The sequence below is a fragment of the Falco naumanni genome, chromosome Z, assembly GCF_017639655.2.
Source record: "Falco naumanni isolate bFalNau1 chromosome Z, bFalNau1.pat, whole genome shotgun sequence".
NCBI lineage: Eukaryota > Metazoa > Chordata > Aves > Falconiformes > Falconidae > Falco > Falco naumanni.
In genome coordinates this window covers 44965777-44978923 of record NC_054080.1, presented here as the reverse complement: position 1 = coordinate 44978923, position 13147 = coordinate 44965777, and positions in this window count along the sequence as shown.

The window sequence follows — 13147 nt, the reverse complement described above, 5'->3', positions numbered from 1 at the left end:
ACCTCCCTTGTCAGCACCATGAACCAGGTTCTTAGGGAAATGGCAGGATAGTGTGTTAGGAAATGAATGCAATGCACATTTCTCTCCTCAGACCACAGTTAATAAATTTCAGAAGTGCTGTGCTGCTCTTAAGTTTTCCTGCCTCCCCATCATTTTTTGAACCATGGGGTGATGGCAAGGACCCATAGCTAAAATTCCTGTGCAGTATTTCTCATGATCAAGTACAGATTAGATCAATAATGTAACCCCCCCCCCAAAAAAAAAAAAAAAAAGAAAAAAAAAGGAAAAAAGAAAAAAAAGAAAAAAAAGAAGAAAAAGAGGTAAAGAAGACCTCAGGCCAATTATTTTTCTACAAAATACTTTATGTGACAACAGCAGCAGCCCCCAAAGGGCAGCATGTAACAACAGAGCCTAATTAGAATGATTTCAGTGTAATCATTAACTAGCATCTACCACCTACGAGAGTATTTCTGTTTAAACTAAAACATGACCTGCATGGTGGAGAGGCCTTGTAAACTGTCTACAAAATAAAAAATGTGACAGTAAAGGTCAGAGCTGTGCTTATTTGAATTTCAAGCAGGAATCAGGCTCCTCAGTCGGTGTGTACAGGAAGAATGGTGGCTTTTTTCCTAGGCTCTCCTTGCCAACCGTAGCATTTGGAGAAATCCTCCAGGACTAATTACTGTGGCTGCAAAACAAGTATTGTTCTTTTGTCTCTCTCCTTGACCTGGTGAAATGCAAGGGTCCTAATTATATTGTGTCAAAGTTGTGGTTTTGTTTTTTACTGTCATGTGAATGAAGGTCACAAGCTAAGAAAGCCATGTGGCACCTTACATCTCTCTGCAGCCACCTGTTGACTGACATCTTTCTTGCTGCTCCTGCTAATCACATCACCTTGCCGGAGAAGAAGGGGAGGGAGGGCTAGCTAATAAACTCTCCTTCCAGAAGGAGTGATGCTAACACATTGTGTTCCACTGGGTGATGTAAAAACAGCTATCAAATCAGTGAGATTCGGCTTGATTTGCAACTCTCTGGTGAAATTTAAGAAGGCAAAATTGTAAAACATTCAAGGTAAAAAAAGCGTGAAAACTTTTTTAAGGAAAGCATTTAAAAGGTCAGGAGACAGACATCATAATAAAAAAAAAGTTGTTAGGAAGGGTATTATTTATTAATTTTGAAACTTTGAGAAACACTCTGTTAGCAGCATTTATCTGCTCTTAAAAATAATCCAAGCAAGCAAGCGCATTGAATTAATTTCCTATTTCCTTTTGTGACTTCTAAAGAACTTTTTACAGTTTGAGGAATTGACAAAGCTATAACATCTAATATATAAGCTTTTCTATACTGAATCTTTCTTTTTTTTCGTTTTCCTCCCATCCTCACAACTTTCTAAGTTTTCTCTGCTTTGATCTTTATTTTCCCTTTTCCTCTTTGCAGTGTTTTGTTTGGTTAGTTTTAGTATCCCTTCTTTAAATTTTAAGATTTCCTTACCTACTTCTCCATTTTTTTGTCTCTCATTGCTTGTGTCTTTTCTTTCTTGAACTTTGGAGTAGAACTAGTGCTTGTGAAGTGATGTGACACCACAGCAAGAAACACTTGGTGAATCCACAGATTAAGAAAAATCAATAGCAAGTCATATACAAGAAATCACATTCCTTTCTTTCATTATCCTAGTTCTTTGCCATCAGAGTAGTTTTGGCTTGTCTTCAAAGGGTAGATGGCATAATGTGTATATATTAACTATACATTTATTTGTATCTCAGCTGTTATCAGTGTGTTTTTATGCTGTGACTGGGAAACATTTATGGCACCAAATGTGCTACAGAGATGTGTAGCTTTTTTGGTGGTTTCAGGTGTACTAAGGACAAAATGGGAAGAGAAAGCAGGTTGTCCTAGTTCATTATTCAGTTTAACCACCTGTCCCTCTCCTTCCTGGAGAACTTGCTCTGAACATTGTTGAAGTATGCTTTGTACCACATCCACAAGAGGTATAGACAGTGAAATCTTTCTTGAAGGCAGTGTAAGTCTGCTGATTTTCAGTGTTGAGGGTCTTCTGCTGCTAGCAGACAAAGTAAACCGAAACTGCAAATAAGTTAAGGTGCAGTGACATAGTTCAACACTGTTCCCTTCCCCTGGTGGTCCGTTGTGGCTGGCAGTTTAATCCTCAATAGCCTATTACAGTTTTGAGTGTAATGTCTGCTTGTGATAGATCATGGAGGAGCATGATAAATCATAAGAGGGAATTCAATTGATTTCAAAAGAATTTCTTTTCTCTGTGTCTTGCCTACAGCTCCGTTACAGAGCCTCAGCCACTGCAAATCTTACTGCCTAGTGAAAACATTTAATTAGTGACATTTTGGTAATTGATTTTACTCTAAGCATATTATTTCCACAAATAAGTCATATTCTAAGCAACTGGTAACTTTTTCTTGTTTCTGTCTTAATATTTTCTCCTTCCACTTGTGCTGCAGTACTTCATGGCCACGAAGAGGTATAACTGAGGGGACGACTGAAGTAGTGGTTATAACTAGTGGAGTGACACTGGAGTAATCTCATAAGCCTATTAAATGGCATCAGATTTGGGTACTGTCATGTGATTAGGATCTGACCTGTTGTTGCCATAGTCCATTTTTGTTGGGTGACAGTGACTTATGTGTAGTTGCACATGGCTGAACTGCTAATAACTTCTTTGGAGTTCATGTATTATGACTTCAGTCTTCTCCTTGGATGTCTACCTCCCTTTATGACTGCAAAACTTCCTGCAAAACACAGTCCCCCAGTCTTTGAAGGAAATCAGTCTCTTTAAGACATGAAGTTGTTTTCTGTGCTAACAGAATGTTGTTAGGACCAGTATTCCTGAAAAGGTTCATTTATTTCATATAAATGCTGTCTTTACTTACTAGTTGTTTTAAGTTAGTGAGATATTTGCACATTGCGATATCTTGATTGGCGTTTGGAGTTATATGGATTTATTTTAATGATTTTAATTTTATGGAACTTTTGGAGATGCAGACTCTAAAGTAAATAAATACAAACATATGCCTGAGATGAATTCATTTTGCCTTCTAAGCATGTCAGCTTTTACGTCCTTAATGTTCAGCGTGGGTGTAGTGTTGTGATTAAAGAGCTGTTTTAGAGTTTCTGAAAAGAGATGTGAGTGTCTGGTAAAGTTAAAACGAATCTTGCAGAGTGTGATGCCTCTGTAAAGCCTTTTCTGTAGCTTTACTATGAGTGGAAAGAGCCACTGAAATCTCCTTTTATCTACTCAGCACAAGGACATATATATCCTTCTGATGCACCAATTATTTGACTGTCCTAAGGAAGATTTTCATTGCCTTACATGATTTTTGATGTTGTTGTTTGGCCTTATGCCTCCTAAACTAAGCAGAAGGGAATTTAATAAGGCAATTTAAAATTTCTGTAAATTTATTATTTAATATAAAATCATATCTTAAAAAAATGTCTCCTGAACTATTGTGCACAAAGGTCATCAGAGCTGACTGAGATGTTAGTAGCATTTCATTGGCTTTCTGCTTAGACCCATAATGCTGTGGAATGCTTGGTTCTGCATTGCTCTTGCTTGGAAGGGCAGTTTTACACACCTTAGACATGTCCTCTGTGGTGCAGTTGGTAGAGGTCTGTGGACCAAGGATTCTATGTCACCTTCAGTTGATAAGACTTGATTTCTCCTTCAAGCTCGTATAATTTCATTGAACAATGGATGATGCATGATGCAGGGTAATGTGAAACAGTTACAGGATACTGATTAATTTTATTGGATATAGTGGAATTAGATCAGTGTGAAAATCATGAAAAATCTGAAGGAAATACGGTTTAGGGAACTAGGTAAATAACATCTAGTAGTCTGCTTTCCTGGTATGCAATGTACCCTTTTCTACCAGGGGAAGAGGTCTAGCATGCCCTTTGTGTGACTAGGTGTCTGCTGAGCCATTAGGATGAACAGAATCTCGTTCTCCCTGGTGTAAAGCACCCACTGAACCCACTAGTGTCAAAAGATGCAGACAGTGTCCACCTGCAGTAGTTTGCTGCTGCAGGTATGGGAGTAGAGGTTGAAGAGGTGAATCTTGGTGTTGGATGGCAGAGCTCTGACCTGCAGAATGTGCTGGAAGCTGCAGTGATGGCTAGCTCTGGCTCCTGTCTTCTGTAATGCCTGAAAAAGAATAAGATAGTTGTCAGACTCAGGGTGCTTTAGTGTGAAGATCAGTATTGCAACTTTAAAAATGGGACCGCAGCATCAACAGTGCTGAGACAGGGATCAAATAAACTAGCTTTGGGTGCTGACAGTTTCAGCCTGTAATGCAATAAGGAAAGTGGGACTTAAGGTACTGTACTGGGTATCATTTTCAGTATTGCAGAAGAATATCAGTCTAATTAAGTGGGCTATGTTTCTGCAAGAAATGTACCACCTATAATTTGTTAGTAAAGAGGCAGTTTACAAAACATTGCAAGCATGCTGCTTTTAATAATACTTTCCAAATTTTAGGCATTTTTTTTCTTTTTTCTTTTTAATCATTGCTTTGCTTAAAAGATAGTATAGAGATAATGGCAGCAACCTCTGCAATTAGTCATATTAAGACATTGTCAGAAGAAAGAATCTGACCTGTTCTTTCTTTTCCTCATTGTCTTATGTTCTTCATTCCTGTGGTATTAACAGATTTTAGCTGTAAAAGAAATTGATTCTTCACTCCCAGGCAGATCATTATAAAAAAGATTTTAAATCATTTGGTCTTCCCATTTCTGAAATATAGACTTCACTTTAATCTTCTATGCATTACTAGCATTAAAAAGCCCATAATTTGTGAAAAATGAACTTTTTCTTCAATATGTCCTCTGATAAGTAGCATTTCTACTCCTTGATCACTTGTCCCACAGATGTTAACCTGCCAAACTAGTACTCAGTACATCATGAAGAGGCTGTATTTATCTCTGCTGTGTAGCCATATGAAGATTAAAAACCATTTCAGGTACTGATAAATTCCCTCTTATAGTTAAGCTGGTGATAAAATTTATCATTCACTGAGTGGATGGATGCAGTCTTATGTTGGTATACCGGAGTGCATACACCTGTGTCTTTGACACACTGCTCTGAAAGACAGGCGGGTAGGATGGGTGTAAGGAAAAAGATTCTCTTCTGCTGGCAGTAGTGGTAATTTGCCTGGTCTGCTCCTGGAAATACAACCCCAGGGCATTCTAAGGTAGGAAACATTTTCCACAGTACAGAAACCACACTTTTATGAGAGTGAGCCTGATGGCAGCTCAGAAATGGATAGCGACATTGGCAGTTGCACTAGATCATAGTTGTAGGTCTCTTCTAAGTGAAGAATAGAATTCTTGGAATTCTATTCTATTCTGTTCTGTTCTATTCTATTCTGTTCTATTCTATTCTATTCTGGTCTGGTCTAGTCTAGTCTTTTTTCCTCAGGACAAAATGATATCTACAGTTATACACATATCTCTTTGTGATTGCCATGTTACTGCAGCATCCTATACTCCTGTGTTACGACCAGGGCCAGCTCCTGTCCTCTTCATTTTGAGCTGTTGGAGTGGTCATGTCCTACTTAAAACAAACTCTTCAGCTATTTTGTTTTTTGGGTTTTGTTTGTTTTGTTTTTTCCCCTAGTATTTTATCATCTTCCCAGAGCTTGTTGCAAGGTTGGATGGAATGCCTTTTTCCAAGTTAATTAGCCACTCTGAAAAAGTATTAACACTGTTCAGCCTGCTCTAATTTTGTAATTTAAACCTGCTTGAACTGAAATGAGAAGATCAAGACCAGACACAATTAAATTCCATATAGGATAGCTACTAAAAACATGTTAGAAAAGGAAGTATGTGTTTTAAAAGATGTTCTTGAATCAGATAGATGTCCAGAATTATCTTAGCTGTAGACAACATTAGGAAAAAAAATTCATTCTTGAAAGTTCCCAGTGAAGTGGATTTCATTTCACACACCTTCATATTCACAGAAGATAGCTGACCTCTGATCATTTTAGTATCATTCTCTTCAATGTAGAAAGATGGCATTTTCATATGCTTGCAAAGTATTTGCTGAATGGAAAAAGTTAGCATGTGTGCAAAAGTGACCAAAGGAAACCAGATAGGGGTGATGTTGGAAGCTGGAGGTGGCACTCATGAATAATGTATGGAAGAGGACGTAAGCCAAGAGCTGCATAGTATAAAGCTGCCCTTTAGGTTCTCGTTGCTCACTGTACAAAGTGGACTGGAAAGCAATCACTATGGCGTGTTCATCAAAGCACTGATCTATCTGGTTAAAATGACAATACCAGCTGTGATTGTCCTTTACCCGTGACTCAGCAGCGATTTCTATATTATTTATACCATTTTCCTCTAAATAGTAATTTCTATGTTATGGGAGACATAGAGTCAGAAGAGTTAAGGAAAATCTACAGATTATGTGTGTGGCAAATCTACTGTGAAGATAATATTTTTAAGTAAAAGTGCACTTTTACATTATTGAACAGGTATATAGATAGCAAGTTTGTGCTGTAGATATTCTGTAGAAAATTCTTGTTTTTTAAAAATATTGTGACTCAAATCTATTTTTTTCTGAGAGATTTCTAGTGTATTTATAATTTCCAGACCTCACATATTCTGGACTTTTACTTCTTAGTTGTTTTAAAGTATATTTCTTTACAATTTGCTTTCTGTTTGATTGTAATACTTGTGGCTTTCTGCTTTGCTTTCCTGTTCTTTGTCTATTTTAGTATATTTTAAGGTTTGCTTGTAAATGACTCTCCATCCATTCCCTAATGGTACAGTGCTGGGTTTAGATTTCTCATAGAACAACATGGAAATGCACGGTAAAAACACTTTCTGTTCTATGCAAAACCATTTTCTGGCACGTGTTTGTAATATGCCAAACAAAAGATTTCCATTTGTGTGTGTTTTCATTCAGGCACCTTCTTCCATCGGAAAGCACTGTCTGTAACTCCTCCACTTTCCAGTTAGGAAAAAAAAGGCAGACTCTCAAACACGGAGTTCCATTTCAGTCTTGCCAATTCAAAATCTGAGCTAACCTCTGAATTTACAGGGTAACTGTGTACCTGTCCTGGGTACTTAATATTTGCCAAACATATTATGGAATAATTGTCCAGTGACAAATTGAGTCTTTGTGTAGGCAGGAAAGCTTTTGAAAACACATTGGAGAAACATAATAGCAATATCTATATAAACGATAAATGTGACATTCAGAAGACTACCAGATATCTGGATTTCCCTAGACGTGTATTTTTGTTTCTCATGGAAATTCTGTCTTGGGAGATTGTGAAGAAGTTCTGTATTTTTTCTGAGTTTTCTACCATGCAGTAGTTACAGGTAGGTAGCTGTATGTCTGGAAGATTTACACTTCTTCACGTTGTCTGTACAGCAAATTCAGTGTCACCCAAAGCCATGATTTACTGTATATGTAGGTACAGTTTCTCATGGATTGAACTTACTGTGGAAATTTTAAATGGAAAATGTGGACATATTTCTGTCTGGAAAATCCTGGGCAAAAGTAGGTTAGCCAGAAATACTTCCCATGGTAATGAATAAGCTTCCTGCTTTTACCACAAAGACTTTACCTACCTTTTCAGTTCACTACCTTTTTATTGGGTGAACTAATTTTCTGAAGTAACGGTTAGGTGACTGTTGACACTCCCTTTGCATATCCTCCTTATTTCATCTGCATCTTAGAGTTTCTGGCAGGACCTTGGCATGCATTTAGAGATATTTTAGGGTAAATTAGACACCTATTTCACTCTAAAAATCTGCTCCCATGTCTTTTGCTGATCAGCTCTGCTTTTTATCTTTCCATCTCCAAATTCTCTATCCCTGATCACTATGCATTTCCTACAATGTCTCTCATTTTCCTTCCTGTTTTTCTACTTCAGAAAGAAAAAGACACTTTTCAGATTCTTCTTGATTTGTCTGATCACTCCTCCGTTCCTTCTTTCTTGCCTCAGAACTGCAGCTTTTCAGACCTGTACTTTAATACCTATTGCTTCAAAATGGTCTGTGGCTTAGTTCTTGTCAACATCTAACATGATCTTACCCCTATGCCCATTTTCAATCTTTGTCTTTATCTCTTTGCTGCAGTGAAGCCTAGTAGAAAGTCTTCCTATCACCTCTTTTCTCACCAGTTGTTTCTCTTGTATGAGCTATCGCCTACTAAATAAGATCAATAACTAGTAGCAGGGAAGGTTCCTCACCCTGTAATTTTGCAAAGCACCATGTACATTTTCAATAACGCAACAAGAAACAATAGACACCATGACTATCAATGCCTTCTATATATTAAACAGCAAATTGCAAAGCTACTGGTGGGTTTCTGCTCCAAACTGCACAGGAATACTGTCCCAAGCTTTAAATTTTGGTGTTCCTTGTTGTGGCATCTTCGTCTAACACATGTACCTTGTTCTCTTCAATTCTTCCGATATCTTATGGACTGTTGGAAATACCTTTCATTTAGTACTTACTGGAAAGAAGATCCTGCATTACAGGATTAATAAAAGGATGAAACAAAGAAGCTGGTGAAACTTTAAAGTGCAAGCAATGGCAGCACTATTGTCAGAAACAAGTAGTTCTGTATGGGAAGTTGTTTGACAGCTGATCCATGTGGTCTACAGCAGTACCCTGGCTCTGACAAAGAACTGTTCCTGCATATGTCAGAAAAGCTAGAAGGAAAAAACACTAGGAGCATGAATGTCACAATCCACATTAAAAAAATGCAGATAAAATGTAAAAATAATTTTTATTACAAATACATACATTTCTCTGCACATTCTTTTTAGCAGAGCCACAATCAGAGCCATTACTACCTTAATATGATATGCTGTCTCTTTGAAAGTTGACACAGCTGCTCTGTTGGCCTTCTCAGAAATCTCTCCCAAATTCAAAAGTTCAAACTTTTTTCTTGTATTTTTGAATAAAAATGGACCTTGACTTTCTCTTATGGCAACTATCTGGTTGTACTTTTTCTTTAAACATTTACCAGGTATACATATGAAGCAATAACAAAACCATAATGAAACCATTCACCTAGTATGACTTAGAGCCATTTATTTTACACCATTTCTTTTATTATTTTTAACAACAATGTTTATTTAGTGGGACTAAAATAACAGCAATTTTCTGCTTTTCTTTTTTTTCTTTTTTTTTTCTCCTTTAAAACTTCCAAGGCTTTAGAACAAGACAATGTTCATTTTTGGGATTTGTAAATTAAAAAATTTAATCCTTAGTTTATTTTTAACCTTTTAAAAATCCAAGAAGGTAATGGGTGTTGTTCATTGATGTTTGTAAGAACCCCACTGTCACTGCTAATTGGTCTGCAGAAGGGTAGCCTGGAGGACCTGCCTTTTCAGAGGTTCTTACCAGAAAGGGAGAGTGAGGTTTTCATTTTTTGGGCTGCCACTTGTTTTGCTGACATCAGCATTTTAAAAAAAGGGCTTCTGTTGACTGCAATTGCTTGGAATATCTGCAAATTCCTATTAAGGGAGATGGCAGTCTCCAATATGCTTGATGTACAGCTAGAAAATACTATTTATTTGGTAGAAATAGAGTTCAAGTTATTTATAGTAAATATACCACTACCTGTATCAGCAGAAACTAACACTGAGGTTTAAAATAATTTGATTTTCACATTCTGGCTCAAAACCGAAGTTAGATTTAAAAACTGAAACTAGGACTATGCATCCCTCTGTACTTATAAATAAAACCTTTATTGATTGATAGTGCTGGTCTTTTGCTCTATATGTTCCCTTCTTCCCCTACATAATTTTTCCTCCCTGCTGATAAGCTGCTGCAATAAATTTCAAAAGACAAGATGGCTTATTTGCTTTTTGATTTAAGTACTTTTAAGAAAGATCTTTTAAAAAAAATAGATACATTGATTAATATACCCAGCATATCTCTGCATTTGTAGCACCCTTTTCTTGTTCTATCTGGATTTACAAACCTTCTTTACTCTTTTAAATGAATTTTAGAGGAACAAGAGTGTTTGCTTTCGCCTTTTTTTTAGCTGTAATCTCTGTTGATACTGCTTGTCAAAGATGAAATATTAGTACATTAAAAATTATTTCTTCTTTTGTTGTAAAGGTGACCTGCTATTTCTGTGGGGTTTTTTCCCTTCTTTAATAAACTAATTGATGACTGTGTGCTCAATTTTCCAATCTGAGAGGAAATAGGAACATTCGTAAAAGACGCAAGGTCAATTGTCCTTGATCATCCTTGAGGCTTTGTATCAGTACATGCTTTGGGACTATTCTGTGTTGGATGGGTGCAACAGAGATGAATTTGAACTGGACTGTCTTGGAAATCAGTTTGTGTTTACTGTGGTACTAAAGAGGGTTTTGATCAAGGCTACCCACACTTCTCTCTTATCCTCTGAGCTTATTTCTTCAAATGCATCTTCTTATTGCAAATTTGGCTCTGATATCAAGTACACCATGCCAACATTTTATTGCTGAGTACTATTGAGCTGTTGCCTTGTTTTTCTAATCCTAGAAGTCATAGATAATGCAGATGCTTATCTTCCTGATGGTGCAAGATTGTCCCCAACATCGTACCCATGAACTATGTTTAGTCTTGTTTTGAGTAACTAACCAGAGTAACCAGATCTTAGTGACAGAAAATTACTCTTGTTATTCATTCCAGTTTTCCTTGAGTCAGTTCTCTTTTTCCTTGTACCATCTTAAGCTGTTATTTTCCCTCATTTGTCTGTGCCTCTGTTCAAATGACAGTCATGACAATTCATGTAAAATTGCATATGCTTTTGTTTGTCTGAGTGTTCTTTTCATCAGTAAGAAACCCTGGTATTCTCATGGTCTTTAGCTACTCAGTTGTTCTATGTCTGTATTACAGGGTTCCTCCCTCTCATACCGGTATAGATCAGGAGGTGTTGGTGTTGATAATGCCACAGTCAGGATAAATCTAACACTTTTAGCATCCTTTTTGAATTCATGTCCAGCCTTTTAGCTAATAATATGTCAGCATAAACTCCACAGAAATCAATAGTCACCTATATCACCATGGATTGGGCCCAAGGTATTATGTGATTTAAAGCATGTTATTTTTTCTGCGAAAACAATTGTATGTGCTATTGATCTTAGCGTTAGACTGCTGTTTGGGGTCCTCTTCTTTTTTGTACTTCTTTTCTAAAGCAGTATTCAAGGACGTCACGGACACCCCAGATCCTGGGGGCAAGCCATAGCTTATGATGTACTTGTGCCAGTAGTAGCATCTGCTGTTTGCTATTTTCTTTGGACTAGCTTTGAGCTGGCAGAAATTTACACATGGTGAACTCTTTGGATATTGGCTTCTGAAAATAACACCCTTTGGGTTTTGAATGAGGGTCTTTTTAATCATGTGCTTATGTTCTGCAATGTGATAGTTTTATTTTGAAATGTGGGTCTCCTGTATTCAATCAAGGTTTAATTCTGCTGTGAACCCTGTTCGGTTCTCTCTGTCTTTGAGTTTTATACCAGCAGAGCTCCAGTGCCTTCAGCAGAGGCATTACTACTCTTGAATGATAACACAGGATCTGCAAGTCTTTATTTATTTATTTATGTATGAGCAAGCAAACTTTGCACCTGTTTGGTTGTGTAGACCTGTGCAGATAAATTGGAATCAGTGAGCCCACGCTGATTTACCACAGCCTTAAGCATATGGCCAAGCCTGAGGATAAAGAATGAAAACTCTGTGTCACAGAGGTTTGGATCCATGGGACATTTACTCCAACCTGTGTAATATATCCTGTATTCACCAGGTTATCACAGTGCTGAGGCCAGCAACTTCTGCTGGTTCAAAGGTAAATATTCTCAGTTTAAGGACAAACAAACCTCTTCGACCCCTTCAGAAACAGAACCCACTGTGAAGTAAATGAAGTAAAGGAAAAGTATAAGGTGAAACAGAAGCTGTGTAGGGAATAAGAAGAGCAAAGAACTGATCCTACTACGGTTTACACCTTCTCGCTGATTTTCAGAGATGGCTATGGAAGGATAGAGGCTGTGGAAAATTGCTTTGAGCTGTTAAAAAAAAATCAGCAAAAATTCAGGTACATCTGTGTGTGCTATGCATAAACTTGTCAATCTCATTCTATATTCTAAAAAAGTCATCGGGATAAATGGTTTAAATTCTCTGCATATCTCAATTCAGTAATTAGATATGTTTCTCACATCAAGATGCCCGTTTCTTTGCCTTCATACCCTTCTTGTTTTCAAGCTTCCCCATTCTGGATTACATTTCATACTAGTAACAGACTTCTATCAAACTGTATTATAACAATCAGTAGCATATCGTCTAGTGCCTGGGTATACTTGTGTATCTTTTACAAAACCAACCGAGAAATGGGTAAAAATATTTTGGGAATGAAAAAAAAAAGGCAAAACATAAATATAAGAGGAGTATGCTGATGCAGTCAGTCCCTCAGCCAGGGAAGATTGAGTAGAAAATGAGTAAAGGTTTCCTGTCTTTGATTCATACCTTATGAGAGGTTTCTTTAATGATTGCTCTTTTGTGTGTAGCCAAAGCAATGCTCATTTATCAGTCTGTGGTTTAATACAAATGCATCAGGATGGAAACTGAAGGAGGAAGAAGGTTAAATGACAGGCACACCCTGACTTAGAAACTACAGGGCTGATAAATGTCTCAGAAAGCTGGCTGAAAGGAAATCTTTTTTCAATAGACCCTGAAAATAACAACAAAAATGAAGTGAGTACATTTTGGTTTAATGGTACATTTAACTAATTCTAAATTACTGTGGAACTCTTTTGGAAGTGTTTCTCATAGCAGCATTAATACCAAATGAATTCATTGAGATCAGTGTTATTGCAGTGAATAATAGCAAATAAATTAATATAATTATGGGGAAGTAAAAGTGTTAGCAAAATAATTTATATGCATAATTCTTCACTGCTGAACTCCTATTTGTTCTCTCTTGCATTAAAGTCTCCCTACTTTCTCCTGCTTTCACTGCTGAGGTAGAGTTAGTAATTATGGGGATTCACATCTGAGGTACAGTATTGTAATCCCCAGGGGTTTTTGCTCATTCATACCTCTCTCTGCCTATATCTTCAGACTTGAGAGGAGGTATCAGAGATATCCTCATAAATCTTAGGGGACAGATTGACTA